At 52.6% G+C, this 21,150-nt stretch overlaps 1 protein-coding gene across 11 annotated transcripts in view; it reads right to left on the minus strand.

Moving 5' to 3' along the window:
* Positions 1-21,150, minus strand: part of ASAP2 (ArfGAP with SH3 domain, ankyrin repeat and PH domain 2) — a 164,301-nt gene that overhangs the window by 140,144 nt on the left and 3,007 nt on the right. Inside the window, exons 1-2 of one of the 11 annotated variants that reach the window (XM_085019997.1) lie at positions 14,940-14,982; positions 13,303-13,572 (exon numbers count right to left, since the gene is read on the minus strand). The exons of 7 other annotated variants lie outside the window; for them this stretch is intronic. The gene's annotated coding sequence lies outside the window, so the exon portion shown is untranslated. Of the gene's footprint in view, positions 1-13,302; positions 13,763-14,323; positions 14,347-14,939; positions 14,983-21,150 lie in introns of those variants that run through there. 3 more of the 11 variants (XM_085020004.1, XM_085020003.1, XM_085019996.1) reach the window with 3 other exon arrangements.

Consider the following 21,150-nt stretch of genomic DNA (forward strand, 5'->3'; position numbering starts at 1 on the left):
CTGTAGGTCACAGATTCAGCTCAGATCCTGCGTTGCTGTGGCTGTGGTATAGGCCGGCAGCTGTAGCTCCGATTCAATCCCTAGCGTGCGAAACTCCATATGCTGAGGGTGCAGCCCTAAAAAGACAAAAAAAAAAAAAAAGATTTCTGAGAATCAATAACATCAGCACTCCTGAATCATGTCCCCCCCACCCCACCCCCGGGATCCAAACTGTACTTGCTGGCTAGTTTTAGTCAGTCAACAAACATTATTCACTTTCATGTGCCAGGTACAATTTTGGGTGCTGGGGATGCATCCATAAATAAGAGAATCAAAAACCCCTGCCCCCTGAGGCTCAGGCTGTCATAAGGGAAGAGGAATTAGGAAACAAAGCTCTAACAAGGAAGGAAATGACATAGTAGCTTAGGAGGTGCCGAGAGCTGCGGGGACAAGAGAGGGCAGGGGCTGGCACGCACCCGAGAAGGGACAGAGGAAGGAGGAAAGGGAGTAAGCCGGGTGGCTCAGGAGGGAAGACGGCCCTGGACAGAGGGAAGGGCCAGCTCAAGGGTCCTGCCGTGGAGGCCCCCTGTGTCTGCAGAGCAGCCAGGAGGCGGCGTGGCCGGGGCAGCGGAGCTGGGTCCTGGAAGACAGTGGAGGAACCTTCATCGAAGGACTTTCACTCTAAGCAAAACGAGGAAGACGCAGGCAGCACACGGGCAACTTTAACTGCACCACCTAACGATCAGTCCCTGGCACCTGCTCAGCAAGTGGCAGGCCAGCTTTGCAACTAGAAGCCAGGCTGCAGAGAGCCCGCGCTGCTACCACCACACCAGACGTCCCTGAAATCGGGGGCTCAGAATCAGCCGTGACTTCGTACTTGACCCAGAGCAGGAGTCAGTGAGGGGGGAGCTCACAGAACAAGGCTGGGAGCCTGAGAGTCCAGTCAGGAGTCAAGGGGAGACTGTCCCTGTTCCCGGGGGTGACAAGGCCTGGGTGGGGGGATGGGAGAGGCAGGATCACCCGAGAAAGCCCTTCCAGGGACAGGAACGCCAGCACCTGCCCTGCTGGGGAAGAGGAAGTCCTCTCGCAGGAACTGGGGCGAGAGGAAAACGGAAGGAAGCGGCTCAGGGAAAGCGACTCACAACCACAGACCCACCGGAGTCTGGGCGGCCAGCTCCCCTCCGGAAACGGGCAGGTTTTCATGCTGTCGGGAGGCAAGAGGAGGACCTGTCCCCTGCCACCTGGAGCCACCAAGGGCCTCCCTCACACCCTGCCCCGGGCCCCACAAAAGCTCCGCACAGAGACGGCTTTGTTCAGCCGCTCTCATGCAAACCCTCGGAGAGCCCGCTGATCTCACTGCAAGGGCTCTTCCAGTGACGATGGAGGCAGATGTTCTCCTGGCAACCATCCCTGGAACAGGAGGAAGCGACGCTCCTCTTCCCGTACCTGCCCCCGCTCCCAGCCCGGATGAACGCGAGAACCCCCTTCCGCACCAAGCCGCTCAGGAGATGCGGCCACTGTATTTCGCATCTCGGCTCTTGGCAGCAGCGGGTCCCCTCCACCCTGCCACCCCTCCTCCCCTCCGTGAGGCCCAGTCTACCCAGGGAACGCTTCTTGCAAGCTGCTTGCAGAACTGCCCCCTGGGGAACCCCGTGTCCCAGCACGGGGTTTTCCTGCTGGTTCCAGAGACGTCACAGGCCCTGGGCTCTGCCAGGGCGGCCCTAAGACGTCTGCGTGGTAAACCCACTCGCTGGGGTGGGAGCTGACCCAGGCGCACAGCGGCCCCATCTCAGCCTGTTGGCTCGCTCGGGGAGTTATCCGACTTGGCGTTGCCACAGCAACTGCCTCTGTATTTTACCATGTTTATCAAACCATCTTGTAATTGTTTGTTTACGCTTCTGTTTCCACTGTAAAACTGCGAACTCCTAGAAATCCAGGATGGGCTTTATTCGTGTTAGGAAACGCCCAGCACCTGAACACGGCAGGCAGACCTTCGATGAAGGAGGTGGAATAAGCAAACGCGGTCACCCCCCCCTTGCAGAAATCATAAAGCTCCCTCCTCTCAACCAGGGCCGTCCTGTCCTCTCGGAGCAGGGCTAGGATGCCCCTTCACGCCACACACACTCTCCTCTACCCTGTCCACACCGACAGAGCCCCAGCACGCCCCGCCCAGGCTCAGAGCCCTCCAGAGCCCACGCTTTCTTAGCTTCCTCCATGCAGCCTGTCTCCTTCCTTGGGCTCGGGCTCTCTGCCCTCTTCCTAGAATGCTCGCCTGTCTCTCCCGGTGCCATTTCTCCTCTCTCTCATTCAGTAAACACCCTGGAGGGGTCCTGTGTGCATCAGGCCTTGTTCCCGCTACCTAATGCCTGAGTCTGCTTCCAGATCCAGCAAAGCTTCAGGCTCCTGCAGGAACCACACCGGCCACCCTGGCCTTTCCCACCAGGCCAGCAGCACGCCCAGGAGGGCAGTGACATCCACCTACTTGCAGCTGCCCCCCGGCGCCCGGCTCAGCAAAGGGCGGGACACACAGTCCTCAGGCTGGTGCCTCGTCCGATGGGGAGATGCCTCTGTCAAGGCCAAGAGAGGCAGAAGGTGAAGACGACAGGAGCGGGGCTAATGTGCACCCGTCAGGGCCCCCGAGGGAGGTCTGGTCCTCTGCCAACGTCCCCGGAGCGGGAGCAAAGCGAGCACGGAAACGCCCAGCACCGAGGCCGAGTCTCCCCCACCACGTGCCCCGTCCTCCGCCCGACCCTGCTGATGCAACCGTCTATCTTGCAACCTGCTTGGACTCTGTCCCTGAATGTGAGAGGTAATCATCCGGAGGAAAGAGGGACTTAACTTGGACAAGGGCAAGGTGACTTTCTCTCCCAAAGCGCTCCCTCGTCCCAACTTCCCCAAATCGCTACTAACACTCCTCTGCTGAGCCATCTCGCTAGCCGGACCATCCACTTTCTCCCTGCCCACGATCAGGGCACCCCACTCGGGGAGACGGCATTCAAGCAGACCGCCAGGCCAGCACTCACGCCATCAGGGGCTTTGGAGCTGCTGGAAGTCACACCGAAATTCAGCAGGAACTGTATTTCACCACTGTGATGGAGAAACGAAATTTTCAGTTACATAACACTATTTAGGAAGCGCATCGCTTATCACGTCTTTGTCAACCCAGCAGCATAAATTTACATACATTGGGTAGCAGTGGAGATAATCTGCATTTGGGTGTGCCAGCTCCCAGACATTCTGCTGTCCCTTGGGAGACTGAGAGATGTGATGTTCAAATGGCACCATCGTTTCCGCCCGTCCGTGTGGCAGCCAGATGGAAAGACTATTCATTCGTCAATCACAGAGCAACTCGGGAGCAAGGGCATCCTCTACTTTCCGAAGCATAACAAAACCACACCATCACCAGCCCCCGAATGGGCTCGATTCTCCTGCAACCACCGAACTGACCTTCCCCAAAGACAGGGGAGCTCTAAAACCAAACATCAAAACACAGCAACCAAAAGGGACAAGAAAAGTGTAAAAATGGGAGACGTGATCATGGACCCAAAGCCTGGGTACCACTTGGCTCCCACTTAAAAATCCCTCTCTCTTCTCCTCAAGGATAAGCAAGTACGTGGGCAGGATATAAAAAGAGGAAGATGCAGTGTAACTAGAGAACTCACTGTGACACATGATAGAAACGTATTTTTAACACTGAAGGAAGGGAAGCTTCTCTTAAAAGATAATCATTCCAACGATACATAATCCAAGACTGATGACTTCGAAAGGGTACAGAGCCCAGGAGCACCTCCTGGTATAGACATGAGTTACGCCTTCCACTGCATCTCAGCTCTTCACAACTTAAAGACCCCTCCACAGCATTTAAATTATAATTACCCCTACACTCCACGTCATCCGGGCTCTCCTCTCCAATCTTGCTGCTATTATCTGGTTATTATGAATAAACAGCATCTTTTCCCGGAACAGCTAATACCACTAATATTAACAGTAACGGGTACTACTAACTCTCTTCTGATGTAATGAGCAAGTATTTCTGAATTCTGTCCTCTCTAGTCATTTCTAAAGACAGTAACACATAGCAACAATGCGTGCATAACGCTTTGAATCTCTTTTAAAATAAAGGCGTTTCTAAGCACACAGAATCTGTGCAAATGCACGTGTGCTCCAGTCCTGTACCCACATGTTTTTTTAACCTGATAAAACGATGACAGCAGCTCCCAGGTGCTCAGATGGCTCTGGGAACAGAAAGATCCTTCGCTGACAAGAGCCCTAGGATCCTGGCTCAAGTCTCAGGGCTGCACTGACTAGTATTTTCTTTTAGGAAGCCATGAACGCCTGGGAGGCTGTTTCCTCGGCTGTAAGATGGGCATAAACTTGTCCGGCCCAAAGTGTTTTGAAAATAGTCAAGTGTAAATAAAAATACGAGCATATTATTTCCAAAAGAGCGCCTGCTCTCGGGAGTCTGCAGTTTGGTTTCAGGGAGTCAGAACACAAACGCAGGAAGCAGGTCCCCAGTGGGGGAATGGTGCGCCTGCCGCTAGAGCCAGCGGGATGCTCGAGGGAGGGCCTTGGGGCCGGGCACCATGGGACACAGAGGCCAGAACGCCAAGTCCCCCTTCAGGTACCCCCCCCCATAAGGAAGGGCTGAGCAGGGCAGCAGAGGCCAGGTGCCCTAAAACTGGAGGAGATCAGCTACTGGGGACAACTAGTGATAAAAGGAAACTCCTCGGCACAGGAGGGCTGAAGAAGAACCTGGAAGGTAAACGGGTGGGATTATAGATCCACGGGGAGTGGGGGGGGTCCTCTGCCACCTGGAGCACCCCCCCCGCAATTGCAGGACTCTCTCACCAGGGAGCAGAAGCGAGCACTCAGCCTGGGTCTGCACACCAACTCCCGCACTGCCCCCCCCCCCAGCGCTGACAGTCCCCTGTCCCACCCAGCCGGGGCCACAAGATGCCTTCCTGGCGGGCTGGGCGGGATGCAGGGTGGCTCCCTGACCGAGGTGCCCACTGCGCGCTCTCTCCAGACCACCCGGCAGTCCTCACCCGGGTGAGAGCCCAGGCTGGTGGCTCAGGTCAGGGAAGAGCAGGGTTCTAGGCGGCTGCACCGCCCACTGCCGTGTCCCAGGCTCCCTGGGACCGGGTCCCCAGGTCCTCCCTCCCACTCGGACGTGTCCCTGGGGCCGAGAGCCCAGTCCAAAGCGGGAGAAAAGAAGGGGAGACTGATCCCGGACGTCCCCTCCTGGGGCAGCGAGGGAGCCCTTCGGCAGAGGCCAGGGCTCAGAACAGGACCCCAAGCGCGGCTACCGCCCACCTCCCCCCACGCTGCAGCCCCGCAGCCGGTGAGCCCCGCGTCCCGGAGGGACCTTCTCAGGCCAAGACAGCAGGCAAGAGGTGCTGCAAGGAAAAAGCTCAAAGGGGGGGGGGGGACAGGAGTGGGACCCAGCCCTCCTCAGAGCTGGCTGGTGACAAGGCGGATGGCAGGAGCTTCAGGTAAAACAAACAGCACCGATTGAATAACTTAATGGCTGATCTTTTACTTTTAAACGGTAAGTTCGTTAAAGATGAGAGAGGCCTTTTAACCCTTTCGGCACCACGTTCACGTCCAGGACACACAGCATCACTCTCTGTGTACGGGGCCAGGGCCAGAGATCAAACACTCGCCTCCAGGCGCTGGTGTGTGCCAGGCACCAGGGGCGAGACACACTCGCGCACAACCACCCTGCCTTCAAGGAGCCCGTCTTGTGCTGGCCTCTGAGGCCGTCCCGCTCCCTCTCCCGGGCGGAGTCACTGTCTCTCTCCCCCCTCCAGCTCACGGGCACCTTTGAGGCAGGAACTCCGGGGCCCAGGGCACGGGACAGAGCAGGTGCCCCCTGCACTTAATGAAGGAAGGACTGAAAGCAGAGCCACCAAACCCACCCCAGGGGACAAGTGGCTGCCGAACGAGGAGCCCCTTGCCTACCTGCAGTGCGCCCCCGCCTGTGGATTCAGACCCCAGGGACCACCTCCCTGGGCATCTTGCCTTGGGTCCCTCTCCCCCGACCCCCTCACCACCGCCCCCCTGCCCAGCTCTGCCCGGTTCACTCCCCCACTCTAAGGTCTTCAGCCTGTCCCCACAACCTGGGGTAGAAAAGGCTGCTTCCTCAGGCAGCAAGTGCCTGGTCATCTCGGCAAGCGGCGATGGGGAAGCCAGGGGCTGGGTGCCACGTGGACCCCTAGACTAAGCAACGTCAAGGCTCCGTACAGGCAGACAGCTGCCCAGGCTGGGACAGACTCTATACTCACACCCAATCCTCTCACCTGGCAGTAGGAAAACTCTTTCTGTAAAGGGCCTGACAGCAAACGGCTTAGGTTTTGCAGACCACACACAGTCTGCTGCACATTCTTCAGATTTGGGGGTTCCTTTTCATAACTCTTTTTATTTATTTTTTTATTTTTAGGGCCACACCCGAGGCATATGGAGGTTCCCAGGCTAGGGGTCGAATCGGAGCTACACCTGCCAGCCTGCACCACAGTCACAGCAACGCAGGATCCAAGCTGCGTATGCGACCTACACCACAGCTCCCAGCAACATCGGATCCTCAACCCACTGAGCAAGGCCAGGAATTGAACCCCGCAACCTCATGGTTCCTAGACAGATTCGTTTCTGCTGCACCACTACGGGAGCTCCCATAACTCTTTTTAAACTGCAAACACCGTCTTTATTTTAGTTTACGCTTTTTTTATATATATATATAAAAACCAAGTGGACTGTAGTTTGCCAATCTTTGAACCTAACCTGCACTGATCCAACTCCCACACCCCGGTGAGGCCCCCACCCCCACAAAGCATCTAAGCACCCGGCGAGGCAGGAGGGGCTGACCCAGCACACAGGGCGCACCTCCACACGCTGGGGACCCCCACACACCACCGCTGCACGAGACACGATGCTTCGAGCTGAGTCATCCCAGGTCTGGGCCAATGACAGATGGATGAATGGGTGGACGGCTGGGTAGATGGGTGGACAGACAGATGGACACATCAGTCCACTGATGGATCAATCAATAGATCAGTGGAGAGACGGACAGACAGATGAATAAAAAGGGACCCAAAAGTGAGGCAGCAATTGCTTTAGGAATTCAGAGGTGAAAGTAGTTCTGATGATCTGAGGATGTTAGGGAAGGTTTTACAGAAGAGAAGACATAACTAATATATTTTTCAATGAAGAAATCAGATGTGAGGATGCTTTCCAGAGCAGAGAGTTTGGTAATTCTTTTTTTTTTTTTTTCTTTTCAGGGTCGCACCCATGGCATATGGACAATCCCAGGCTAGGGGCTGAATCAGAGATGCAGCTGCCGGCCTACACCACAGCCACAGCCACGCCAGATTCTTAACCCACTGCAGGGATCCAGCCTGCATCCTCACGGATACTGGTTCACATCTGCTAAGCTGCAACAGGAACTCCGAGTTTGGTAATTCTTAGGGATTTTCCTGTTTCAACAGGTAACATGACAATCAAAAACAAAGATGTCTAAACATACAGCAAGACTTCCGAAGGGAAAGACATAAAATCACAGAAACGAAAAGATCACCCGGGCCTCCCCATTCAGCAGGCATTTTGTGAGACCCGTGAGCCAGGCACCAGCTGGGCTCGGTGCCAGGGTCGACAGGAAACCTGACTGCAGGCGGGGTGCCTGGGGACTGGGACGCCCCCACACCCCAAACGGAAATGCCCAGACACCCGGAGGCCAGACCGCAACCTCGCGCTCCTTCACGGCAGCCGAGCCAGAGCCGAGGGCTGTCCTCGCGGCGACGGCAGGTCCCAGCGACACCCCTCCGCCCAGCTGGCAGCCCCGCCTGACAGCGGCACCAGACGCCCCGTGCGGGCCAGCACCCAAGGCAGGCAGTGTCCCACGTCACCGCACTTTCTCAGCGAACGAACACGCATCCAAACCACCCAGTGGGACTCACAAAACCTCCTTCCAGGCCAGCTCTCCTCCATGGACCACGTGCTTCCGGGCCCGTCGTGGCGGCAGAGAGCACGTGGTGCAGCTCGTCCTGGACAGGTTCCGCCGTCCTGTGCGGAGACCCTCGGGGCCCCCGGGGCAGGGCGGCCCCCACTCCTGAGAGTCCGAGTCCCTTTCCGCCCTTCCCCTGGCCTCGGCTGTTGAGCACGGCTCTCCGCTGTTTCCATTTCTCTGCATGGTCTTCTCTAGAACCCTGAGGACGACCCTGATCTAGAGAGAAACAGCAGCTCCCTCACTCCTACCCGGGGGTTCTGTTCACCTCCAGGTCCTAAGGCGTGCCTTTGAGTATTCAACCTCACAGGACATTCGCCTTTGGAAAACCAGTGAGAAATTTCTGAAACGCTCATTGGCAGACACTGCTACTCCCCAATTCAAACCCAGATCTAACCCCCTGTCAGAACCCTAGCCGGCTCCTGGGGATCGGGGGCGGGAATAAAGCCCTGAACGTGACACATCAGGCCTCACCGGCCGCGTTCAGACACCGAGGGAGGAAGGGAGGCTCATAAATTGAAAGAGCAAACAGAAGCCCTTGAGAGACTTCCTATCAGCTACGATGAAAGCAATTCTGTCCTCAGATCAATCAAACCTCCTTTACTCTGCTCTGACCATAAGGAAGAGAACCGTGCACTTCAAAAATTAAGCTCCTTCCACACTGCGGCAGAAGATAACAAATCATTTTTAAAAGACAGAACAATAAACCTGGTTCTGGAAAACTGAGAGGCGGCAGGGAGGTAGGAAAGGCTTTACATGTCACCTCCAAAGCAGCAGCTTTAGCAGGAAGGAAGCCTCAGCCTAAATCCCAAATTAAAGCTTGCCTCCTGAGCCCCCTCTGGCTGGGAGAGCCTCTTTTAAGAAGAAAGGACCGGGTCTGGAAATAGGCCCGGGGGTGAAGGTAAGAGAGCAAGGCTGGGGAGAGGGGGGAGGGGAGTGTGAAGCTCTGGACACGGCCTAGACCGCAGCACAAGCGACCAGGTCCCAGAGGCAAAGACCAGCAGCGCCTCGCAAGCAGAAGCCTGCGGCCTGGCATGCTACCCCCAGGGCCAACAAAAGCCACAGGTTCTGACAGGCCAACGGCCTGGGGAGTGCACACACCTCACTCCTATGTGCAAGAAAAGAAAAGCCAACAAGAGAATTTACAAGATGAGAAGCAAACCAGGACTCTCAACCCTCTGTCTAGAAGTGAGGGGTCCCCCCAGTGAGCAAATCGAGGTGACCCTTAGGGAAAAACGCCACCAGAAAGCCACGCAACTAGGAAAAAACCACGAGTTCTTCTGAGTTTGCTGCTGCAGAGACAGACAAGACCCAGCTCTGGACACGACGCCTCCCCGACCCCACAACACCCTGGCTGAATGAGGCCAATACCCAAAAACCAGTTACCGATGCAGGCAACACTGCAACGTCGGAGACCAAGCAGACACGTCTTCCAATTTTTCAGTACATTCAGAGCCCAAATAAGAAAAACAAAACCGACTGAACATAAGGAAGCTTGGCTGTACATACAAACTGTTTTCTTTTTTTGGCCACACCCCCAGCATGCAGAATCCTTAACCTGCTCCACCACAAGGGAACTCCACAAGCTGTTTCTTAATACCAAGGTCGGTCATTCATGAAGTTATTGAGCCCCTATTCTGCGCAACCCATTCAGCATTTAAAGACGATTAAGAACTGATCCAGCAACGAGGCAATGAAAATAAATAAGGACCCGGACTACTAAGGAAGAAATCAAACTATCTCTATCTGAAGATGATATGACCTTATACATGGAAAATTCGAACACATGCACGCGCGCACACACGCAAACCTATTAGAGCTAATAAATAAGCTCGCCAAGACTGCAGGATATAAGCTCAATGTACAAAGATCATTTTATTTCTGTACACTAGCCATGAACAACCTAGAAATGAAATTAAGAAAACAGTTCCATTTACAAAAGCATTAAGAATAAAATACTAAAGAATAAATTCAACAAAAGAAGCACAAAACCTGTACACTGAAAACTATAACATATCACTCCAAGAAATTAAAGGCTTGAGTAAGTGGAAAAACATCCCCCGGTCACAGAATGAAGATGTTAAGATGACCTGTTAAGACGTCTATAATCCCCAAGGTAATCTATAGATTCCCGGCAATCCCCGCAAAATCCCAGCTGGCTTTTTTTTTTTTTTTTTTTTTGGTAGCAATTGACAAGTTGATACTAAAATTCACATGCTAATGCAAGGGACTCTGGCCAAAACAATCTTGGAAAAGAAAACAAAGTTGGAGGACTCAGGCTTCCTGATTTTCCAAAGTACCGTAAGCCTAAAGCAGTGGAGACAGCTGGGAACTAGCGTAAGGGTAAAGAGCAATGCACCGGCCGAGCGCAGAAATGAACCCACACCTCAAACATCAACTGATTTCTCCAAAGGGTGCCAAGAGTATCCAAGGCGGAGAGGACAGTCTTTGGGGCTGGGACAAGGAGATATTTACATAATCCTGCTTCACATCTGTCCCCACCCACCGCAAAAACAAACTCAAAATGGATCAAGGACTTCAATGTAAGGGCTGAAACTATAAAACGCTGAGAAGAATACACAGGTGTATATCTTTGCGACTTTGTATTAGGCAACAGTTTCTTAGGTCTGACCACAAAAGCACAAGCAACAAAAGGAAAAAGAGATACTTTAGACTTCATCAAATTCAAAACATCTGTGCTTCGCAGGACACCACTGGGTGGGTGAAAATGGGAGGAAATATCTGCAAAGCATGCATTTGTTAAGGGTCTAGTTTCTAGAATATATAAAGAACTCTGGAGTTCCCGTCGTGGCGCAGTAGTTAACGAATCCGACCAGGAACCATGAGGTTGCGGGTTCGGTTCCTGCCCTTGCTCAGTGGGTTAAGGATCCGGCGTTGCCGTGAGCTGTGGTGTAGGTCGCAGACGCGGCTCGGATCCCGCGTTGCTGTGGCTGTGGCGTAGCCCGGCGGCTCCAGCTCCAATTGGACCCCTAGCCTGGGAACCTCCATATGCCGCGGGTGCAGCCCAAGAAATGGCAAAAAGACAAAAAAAAACAACAACTCTTACAACTTAACAACAAGAAGACAAATAATCCAATTTAAAAATGGGCAAAGAACGTAAAAGAAGATACACCAAGGCCACGGGCACATGAAACAATGCTCGATGCCCCAGTCATCCATCAGGGAAAGGCAATCAAGTCCAGGACCGAGAGTCCCCCATCCACCAGGATGGATGTAATCAAAGCAGACGTGTCAAACCTCAGTGTTAGGAACGGGAAGTGGTGCAGCCTCTTTAGACAGTCGGACAGCTCCTCAAAAGTTAGCGTTACCATATGCCCCAGCAATCCCACTCCTAGGTACACACCCAAGAAAACTGAAAACATACGCCCTCGCAAAAGCTTGTACAAGAATGTTCTGGGCGTTCCCGTTGTGGCTCAGAGGTAACAAACCCAACTACTACCCATGAGGACTCAGGTTCAATTCCTGGCCTCGCTCAGTGGGTTAAGGATCCAGCATTGCTATGAGCTGTGATGTAGGCCAGCAGGGGCAGCTCCGCTTCAACCCCCTAGCCTGGGAACTTCCACATGCTGCAGGTAGAGCCCTAAAAAAACAAAAACAAAAACAAAGAATACTCTGGCATTCCCCCTGTGGCACAGTGAGTTAAGGATCCAGAGTTGCTGCAGCCATGGCGTAGGTGGTAGCTGCAGCCCAGATTTGAGCCCTAGCCTGGAAACTTTCATATGCTGTACATACGGCAGAAAAGGAAAAAAGAAAAAAAGAATATTCACAGCAGCATAATTCATAATAGTCAAAATGTGGAAACAACCCAGATGTCTATCAACCGATGAATGGGGAAACAAAATATATATACCTACAATGGAATAGTACTCAGCCAGGAAAAAGAATGAAGTACAGATTCATACCACAACTTAGATGAGCCTTGAAAACATCAGGCTAAGTGAAAGAAGCCAGACACACAAGCCCACATCCTGTATAATTTCATTACATGAAATGTCCGGAACAAGCAGATTTAGAGGCAGAAAGTAGCGGTTGTCAGGGACTGAGGGAGAGGGGGAATGGGGAGCGGCTGCGAGTGGGTGTGGGGTTTTGAGAGCGATGAAAAAGTTCTGGAATTGGATACAGATGACAGCTGAACAATGTTTGTGAGTATACTTAAAAAAATCATGAATTAGCAAAAGGGGAGATTTTAGCATGTGAATTGTATCTCAACTTAGAAGAAAATCAACAACAAAAGTAAGGGCCTCGGGACGCCACAGAAAGGTTGTTGTTTTATAACGCCATTTGACTAATTGCGAATCTGCACTTTTCAGGACTACAAGCTAGCCATTCTTTGCTGATTTTTATTCCCACCATTTATTCCAGAATCCTTTCAAACAGAATATAGGTGGTACAAAGAACCATGAGATGTTTCAGGCTAGAGGTTAGTCAGAGATCAGCTGGCGCCAACACCTCATTTAGAGACCAGACATCCAGGGCAGTGGCTTGCAAGATGCCGCAGCAAGGTGGAGACCATATCAGAACCAGAACCCGCTCCTCCACGCCTCGCTGGCGCTCTCACCCCAGCACATGAACACGACCCAATCCGCAGGGCTTCGTAACCGCACATCTCCCCGTGATGAAATACTGGCTCCCCCGAAGCCTGGGGGACAGCTACTGGAACCCCGATTTCAGAAAATCAGTTATCACTTCAAGTTCAACAGTCCAAGGGACGTAACGTAACGATCACAAGACCCTGTGGTCATTAACACAACCTTCTTTTCCCCAGAGAAGCAAAGCACAGCAGAGACCAAGGCGGGAGCAAAGACTGGAAAGACAGCCTCGAGGTGAGACGGAGCCAACCACGGAGCCCCACGTGCCCCGAACCTAAAGCAGCGATGCACCCAATGAAACGCCAGCTCAGGGGCCAACCCCCGTAAGGGCTCCAGGGACATCTGCAGGGAGGGGACCTTTAAAGCGGGAAGGGAGAGGTTTATTTCACCTCTACCCTCTAGAAAAGGATGCCCACGAGTAACCAGCAGAACGCGGAGGAGCCGGTCGGGAGAAGTAACGCGTGTCAGAGGCGGCGAACGCTGCTGCAGATCGGACCGAGGAGAAACCGCTCAGCCACCCTCCACTGGACCATGGAGGCCACCGAGGGGCGACCAGGGAAATCAGCCGCCCGGGGTGCAACCCCTGGCTGGGGACAGGCCAGGGCCGTCAGAGGAATAACGCCCGTACGAGGACTGAACGCTCTCCTTCGTCTCGGGATCTCCCCAAAGCCCCTCGATGGCAGCACGGCGCTGACGCCTCTGCCCATCAGGACTCACCCTTCGACGGTCGCCTCTCCAAACCCAGACCTGCGGGCAGCCAGGGAGCACTGCACGGGCCTGATCACTGCCTACGTGGCTCTGGAGTCCGTCACGAGCAGCTGTGACAGTGTCCTCAGGCCCCGGCGCTGACAGGGGGTGCGGGGTAGCTGTGTCCTTTTAACTCACTCCAAGGCAGTTAAGGCCTCTTAATAAGCATCTCCCCAGGGGTGAGTCTGATGCCCCGTCTGGGTGACCTCGCATCCTCCGTCACTGACAACGCGGACCAGCCTGTGGAAGATCGACAACCTGCACTAAGGACGCCCAGAGAAGCACCTGCAGCGGATCTTGGGCACCACAGAGACCCCCGCAGGAGGCCTTGAGCGAGGGGGAGGGCGAGGCAGGAGCCACGCCCATCTCAGGCTGCTCTAACCCCGCCAGTCGTGGGACGGGTGGCTGCCTGCGGGCCTGTAACCTGTCTGGGCCTCAGCTTCCTCAACTACAAAATAGAAGCGACAACCCGACCCACACCTCGCAGGACAGCTGCAAGGATTCAACAATCAAAACAATCGATTTAAAACGCAGCAGAGTGGGAGTTCCCAGCATGGCACAGCGGAAATGAATCCAACTAGGAACCACGAGGTTGCGGGTTCAATCCCTGGCCTCGCTCAGTGGATTCGGCGTTGCTGTGAGCTAGGGTGTAGGTTGTAGATTTGGCTCGGATCTGGTGTTGCTGTGCTGCCTGTGGTGTAGGCCAGCAGCTATAGCTCCAATTGGACCACTAGCCTGGGAACCTCCATGTGCCGTGGGTGCTGCAGCCCTAAAGAGACAAAAAATAAATCAAACACAGCAGAGTCCTTAATCCAGAATTAAGTCTCAAAGAAATGTTGGCCACTGGTGTCGTTAATGTTAAAAAACAAAACAAAACAAACTCGAGTGAGACTGTGCTTTCTTCTGGGAAACCAGAGGGGGGGGGGCCAAACCCGGACGCCCTGGCTAGAATCCTGAAAGCCGAGGGAATCCATCATTACAGGCGACTGACCTCCTCAGCCCCTCGACGTGATCGTCAACAGCTGCGGAGACAGCCCCATCGCCGGAGCCGCCTCCAGCGCTGCGTGGAGGGATGAGGTCACTGACGATACCTTAGTAGGACAGGCCTCCTGCCAGGCTGTGGGCGGTGCCCCGGGCCCCCGGCTCTGCAGGGCTGGGCACGTCAGCAGAGCAGTGAAGGGTAGAGAGGAGCCACTCCCGAAGCAACAAGGACAAAGGGAGCAAAGAGGAAGCCCTGCGGCAGGATTCCCCAGAAGTGTCCACTCAGGACGTGCGATAGATGCAACGTGCCAAGACGGACGGCAAGAGCGAGGCGGCACGTGGAGGGCCTCTTCGGGCCTTTGACAGAGGCAGTTGGCAGCGACCAGAGCTGACGCACGTGTCAAAATGCTTGAGTTTGAATCCTGGCTCCACCTCTTCCTAGCCCTGCGATCTTGGAAAGGGGCTTAGGTTCTCTGGACCTTCCAGGGGTTTCTGCAAATCTTACATAAGCTAAGAGCTCATATGCGTGAACAACTTATAGCTTGCACGGCGCACAATAAGTGCCCAATTAATGCTAACAGAATAGGCCAGAGAGAACACCAAAAAACAAAAAACCCAACACTTACCAACAATGACACTTTTCACTCTGTTGATACCCCAAATGCACTCACACCACACCAGCCTCATTTCAAACATGTAACCTCACGGAAAACAACACAAAACTCTGGGCAGTTGCTTCCCATTAGTCCACGGCTTCACAGGGAAGCTCGCCCTGCAGACTCCAGGCCGGCTTATGACCAACCAGAGAAACAAGAAAGGGAAAAGAGGCGAACTGGCAGCCCCGCTTGAGTCCCACCTACAGGACTCAGGAGGTGCAATTCGCAGTTTCGCTCGACTCCAAGGCAGGCAGAGGTGAATCAGCTCCCCCAGGACCTCAGCAGAAACTCAGCCCCGACCTTGAAAAAATGCAGACAGCACCGTGGCTGTCAAACCACAACCGACAGCCTTACCCTCCACGCTCGTGCCTCTAAATACCTTCACTGCTCACTCGATAATTCTAACGCTGGCTTGGGGTGCCGCTCCTCTCAGCTAAATTCTAAGAACCAATTCATGACAATGACAGTATAATAATTATAAAGTCTGTTTAAACAGCACTGTTAGTCATTCTCTCCCTCCAAAATACAATTAACTAAATTAATCTTACCATCAAGCCTGGAATTCTCGGCCTGAATTCAGGGCGGGGTGGGGTGGGTGGGTTCATAAACTTGGACTAGAAAAAAGAATTACAGGAGTTCCCGTCATGGGGCAGCAGAAACGAATCCAACTAGGAACCATGAGGTTGCAGGTTCAATCCCTGGCCTCCCTCAGTGGGTTAAGGATCCAGCATCGCCATGAGCTGTGGTGCAGGTCCAAGACGCGGCTGGGATCTGGCGCGCTGTGGTGTAGGCCGGCAGCTGTAGCTCTGATTAGACCCCTAGCCTGGGAACCTCCGTATACCGCAGATGCGGCCCTCAAAAGCCAAAAAAAAAAAAAGAAAGAAAAAGAATCACATCTGTATTTCATTAGCCCCTAACTGAAATTTAACATTTTTCTCAATTATGAATGTAAGCAGCACACCATGGTAGTATCAGCAATACCTGTGACTCCAACAAAAGCTATATTAACACAAGGTTAGAGTTGTCAGAAAGAGCTCCCAGCACTGCTTACCTTCATCAGTACCTCAAAATCGAAGTCTTTATTAGACCACTCCCAAATCTTGATATTTAATGATTTAGTACAGAAATATACCTTAGGATAACGCATTTTTCTAACCATATTTCGATATGTTCGGTTCCCTTGGAGATCCTATGTATTTTACTGATGCATTAAAACATCTTTCTGAAGAGGTCCACCGTCTTCACCCGACTACCAAAGGGTCCATGGCACAAAGAAGAGCTAAGAGCATAAACACTTAGCTGCCCACAAGATGAGAAAACAAGTGCCTTACGGGGAAGGAGCTAGTCCTTTTCCATCGCTGGCCCTTGGCAGTGACAATACATTGGTATGTGTCCATATACACTTATGCATCAATAAATCCAACACAACCACATACACAGAAACACAGAGGCCAAGCATTCCAGCTCCAGCTGACCATCCATTTACCCCACATCATTCACAGGATAAGGTGGTAATGGTACCAAGGACTGGAAGAGCCCTGGCAACCCTTTAAGGTCACGTGACACAGAAGTGTGAGCAAGGACGCGGGTTCCTCTTGTGGGAGGAGGATGAGGTGACGTCACACCTCTTTTTAGTGGGAAAGAGGGGTGTTTGGGGTGCTGCATGGGGACAGTATTCCACTTATCTGACCAAGCCAACAAAGCATCACCTGCTCTCCTCCGCCCACAGGGAGCAGAGGAGAGAAGCAAACATACCCCTTGGCTGCGTCTACCCAGCTCTGCTCGACGCCCTGATCCCATCAGCGTCTGCTCAAAACAAGATGAATCCTCGGCACTGGTCCCGAGACGAGTTCTAAGTCATGCTGAGCAGCACAGGACTGGCCTTGACACCAACATCAGAGCGTATCAGCCTCGCCGTGGGGAGACCGGGCACCCGAGTGAACTGAACTTGGCCTCCGTTCTGCTCACCTCACCCCGGCACACATGATGCTCCGTCAGGCCAGAGGCCTCCGTCGGCCCTCTCGTCGCCCCCACTGCTGCCACCTAAGCCGAGGCCCTCTTGTCTGGGCAACTGCGTCAGATGCTCAGCGCCAACCAGTCTCGCCTTTCCTCTCAGGCCCTGCCTGTCTGTTCTCCTTGCAACCACCACCATGACACATTTAAAATGTCGGTCAGATCAGAGGATTCCCTGCTCATACCCTCCAACAGCTCCCACCACAGAACCAAATCCAATTCCCCCCCAAGACTGATCTGGCGCCCCCTGGCCCCATCCTCTCCCACACTCACTTCTCTCCTCCTCCAACACTGGCCCCTTCCTGTCCTTAAAAGCCCCGAGCCATCCGCACCTCAGGGCCTTTGCACAGGCCGCTCTCCCCGGCTGGCGTCCTCACTGAGTGCGGGACCCTGCTCTGACATCACCTTTTTGGAGAGGCCCTTCCTGATGTCAGTTTCCTGCTCTGCAGAGTCAGGTTCTACTGCTGCACTCTTGGTCCCTTTTCTTTAGAGCATCCCTGCCCGACACATTGCCTTGACTCCCCCCTTGCGGGAGCGGTGTTAAAAAAGGCCAAGGCTCCAGGCCCCACCCAAAGCAATTAAGTGAGAATTTCAGGGCTGGGGTCAGGCATCTCTAGTCTACTACCCTGGCCCCCCGAGTGGCTCTAACATGCAGCCAGGGTTCAGTCCGGAACAGTCCTTCTCAAACTCTATCGTCCGGATAAACCACCTGGGGATGTTATGAAGATGCCATCCCGAGGGGGGCGGCATCCTGCAGTTCTAACAAGCGCCCAGGTGAGGTCGATGCTGTCGGTCCGTGGCCCCTTCTCTGAGCTGCACGGGTCTAAAACAGCACCGTCCCACAGAACTTTCTGCAAGGACGGCATGTTCTAAACCTACACTGTCCAGTACACACGTGGCCACGGAGCACCCCAAGTGGGGCGAGGGGCAGCCGAGAACCCGAATTTCTCATCCAGGGCCGCCGCCCTGGACAGCGCAGGCCTAGAAGGCATGTGCTCCATAAAGGAATGCCTCAGGGCCTGGAACAGTGGACAAGGGTTACTCCAAATACGTGGCCTGAGCAGCCCTCTCTCCATTGGCTACGAAAATCCAACCAGAAGCCTGGGTGGCCACCAGCTCGGGAGTGGATCGATACTGACCTAAGGCAGGGCGGCATATACAAAAGGCCACCCTGAGACCCCTTGGTAATTAAAGCAGAGGGCCACCCACCAATGACCACCCTGACCTCATGACTCAACCCAAGCCCCGGGCCCAGGCGAAGCTGACCACTCCCACCCCTGCGCATCCCCGGTTCTGGACAAGCATGTGGTCACAGCCGCACAATGTTTCATTGCACTGATTTGTTTACAGGATGTCTGTCTCTCCCACCAAGCTGTAGGTTGTTTCAAAGACAGAACTCTTGGTATTCCGTTCCCATAACCTAGCACACAGCGGGCCTTAATAACTGCTGAATGAACAAAGAGCCTGGAACTCCCCGGGAGTACAGCAGTACTTCCACTGTTAATCACAAGCAGGAGAGAAACTGAATCGGGGGTGAGGGAGAATGGAGATCACTTAGAAGAGGCCGCTGCCCCCTTAAATGACTCAAAAACTTCCAAACGCCTATATCCGGATTTCTAAACACAGCACAAAGAGGTGACCCTCTCTGACTCAGGGACAATTATTTCCAAAGAGAAGAATGGACTGGGCGAGGAGGTGATGGCCTCTGACAATAAATCCAAAATCTGCTGGTCTGGGATTTGGAAGAGCTGGTTTTTAAACAAGTCACCAAGGCTAAGATCCACAACCACGTTCTTGCCCCAAAAAGTTCGCAGGCTGGGTTCCCCCTGCAACTGCTGGGAGGGGGATCTGGCCCCAAGGACGACAAGGCCCCTGGGAGTCTGCACAGCCCAGATGCTCATTCTACCCCTGCAGTCAGAATCCTGTGCTTGTGACAGCAGTCAGAGTTCCACGGCAACCGAGGACAACAGAGCAGGGGGGTATGGCCCGGAAGGAAGAAGATTAAATTTTAATACTTTCAAGTCAACATCAAATTTATTTTTAAAACCATGTATCTGACAAAGCCAAATAAGCAAGGCAGAGTGGGAGATGCTCTCAAGGAGCATCTACAAACCATAAACACGAATACTCCACATTCGTACACAATGCTTTCCGAGGCTGAGAACATTTCCAAGAGCCCAGGGACTCAGAGACACTGAGACAGCAACAGACGCCCCCACCCCTGAAGGCAGCAAGGGGCAGGGCCGGGGCGGGGGGGGGGGGCACTTTTCGGATTCAGCCACAAAACACGGGGCAGATTCCAGCTAAAGCACCAGACTCGGCTAAAACTGTGCAAAACAATTACTCCACCAAGAGAAAGTGATCACCAAGTGAAAATTTCAAAACACAGCTCTATGCTGACCCGCTGCCAAGACAACAAACTCATCCAAATATAAGCAAGGATTAAGAGATAAATAGTTTTCCACTCACTTACTGGTTCGGCCATTCATCACCCATTTCCTCTACTCCCCCCCACCCCAACCAACCTACCCACGTAAACCCCATCTAGGGGCCAAACGCCCTCACCAGGTTCTGTGGATTAACCCTAATATAACCTGTTAAAGTAGAGGCATTTATGCAACCAGTTGTCTACCAGTCGTTGGGCTCCGTATTATCTCCTTAAGTCCTCACCACAACCCTCTCGAGCAGACACTGTTATCCAGACTTCAAAGCCAAGGACAATGAGAAAACGTTAGGTATCTCACTCAAGTTCATACAACTGGCAAGTGGTGGAGTCTGAACTTGAACCCAGATCTGACAAAGGAATAATTTTAGAGAATCCAGCATTATTAAAAGTAACAGAAAGCAGCATCATTTCGGCAAACAGCATGGCGCCAAGTTCAAACGCCAGCTCTTCAACTTCATCGGCTCTAAAACCTTGAGCACATTAACCTCTCTGAGCCTCAATTTCCTCATGTGTAAAGCAGAGATGAGGCCTAAACACTACAGATGTGAGGTTCACAGGACAGGGTAGGGGTCTGTTGGCGACAACAGTCCAACTACAAGTGTGCATATCAAAAAAAAAAATGTACACTTCAGTTGTAGGATACTTTTTAGCAGACAAAACCTATCTTGGAAACGAGAGGCTCACAAAGGCTAATCAGTTTAGAATTCGTTTTCTAATTCCACGATGTCCGTTTAAACACAGGACCAAGGACCTGCAAATTTGAAATGTTTCCGTTAAACGAACTTCATGTCACAATATCCACGCTCGGGTTTATTTCAGCACCAGAGCCTGCTTAAAATCAAAATATGAGGGCATCACCTGTTAATAAAACCATCTGCAGGACAAGTTTTGGTAATGGAGGGTGAACATCAAACACCTTGGAAGAGAGCTTTATTTAAAGGACTCCACAGTGATTTCGCTCAGAAAGGAAACAACTTTCAAATGTAGGTCTCACATAAATCCAAGCTCACAGATACCATCATCTTCAGGTGTGCACTGGATTTGCTTAAAGTGAGATAGACCTGTAATGATTTTAATTTTTTTTTTCCATTTTTGAGTCTTTAACCAAGGCTCGTGCTTAGACAGCAATATGGAGCAAGCCTGCAGTTTAATAAAATGACCAAATCTAGTCTCTTTTTAATCTGCTCAGTAACTGAGCTCCAGGGTAATCTGCAGAGCACACAAAAAAAGGGCTTTGGAACACACACTGTACACTAAAATGAATCAGGAGAGGGTATGTCAATTTTAACAGCAATTCCTATTTGCCTAGCCTTCCAACATCTGCCAGGGTTAATAATATTTAACCAGCCAACGGCAGTAGGGAACAGAAACAAAACTTTCAACACGGCTAAGTTTTCTTTTACAAACCTTTCTTCCCTTCAGAGATGCAGCTACCTTTTGGGTTGCAGTCACTCCATCAACATTGTTAATGCGGTATTCACAAAACACCGCGAACATTTTCCTCTTGCTTTTCAAGCAGCACTCCCGAAAAAACTTCTGAACGCTCATGCCCATCTGCCTCATTGGAAGGCATCCTTTTTAAGCCTTGCTGATACAAGAGAATTGAGCGATGTGGGATCACAGACGCGCACTACAAACGGTTTACAGGCAGCTCTCTTCCACCCAAAAAAGAAAAAGAAAAAAAAAGGGGGGGGGAGGCAGAGGATGCCCTAGCCATACTTA

This window comes from Sus scrofa, chromosome 3 (assembly GCF_054392235.1).
Source record: "Sus scrofa isolate SSC_HxYL_T2T_F1_AM1 chromosome 3, Sscrofa_HxYL_maternal_Yorkshire_Landrace_v2.0, whole genome shotgun sequence".
NCBI lineage: Eukaryota > Metazoa > Chordata > Mammalia > Artiodactyla > Suidae > Sus > Sus scrofa.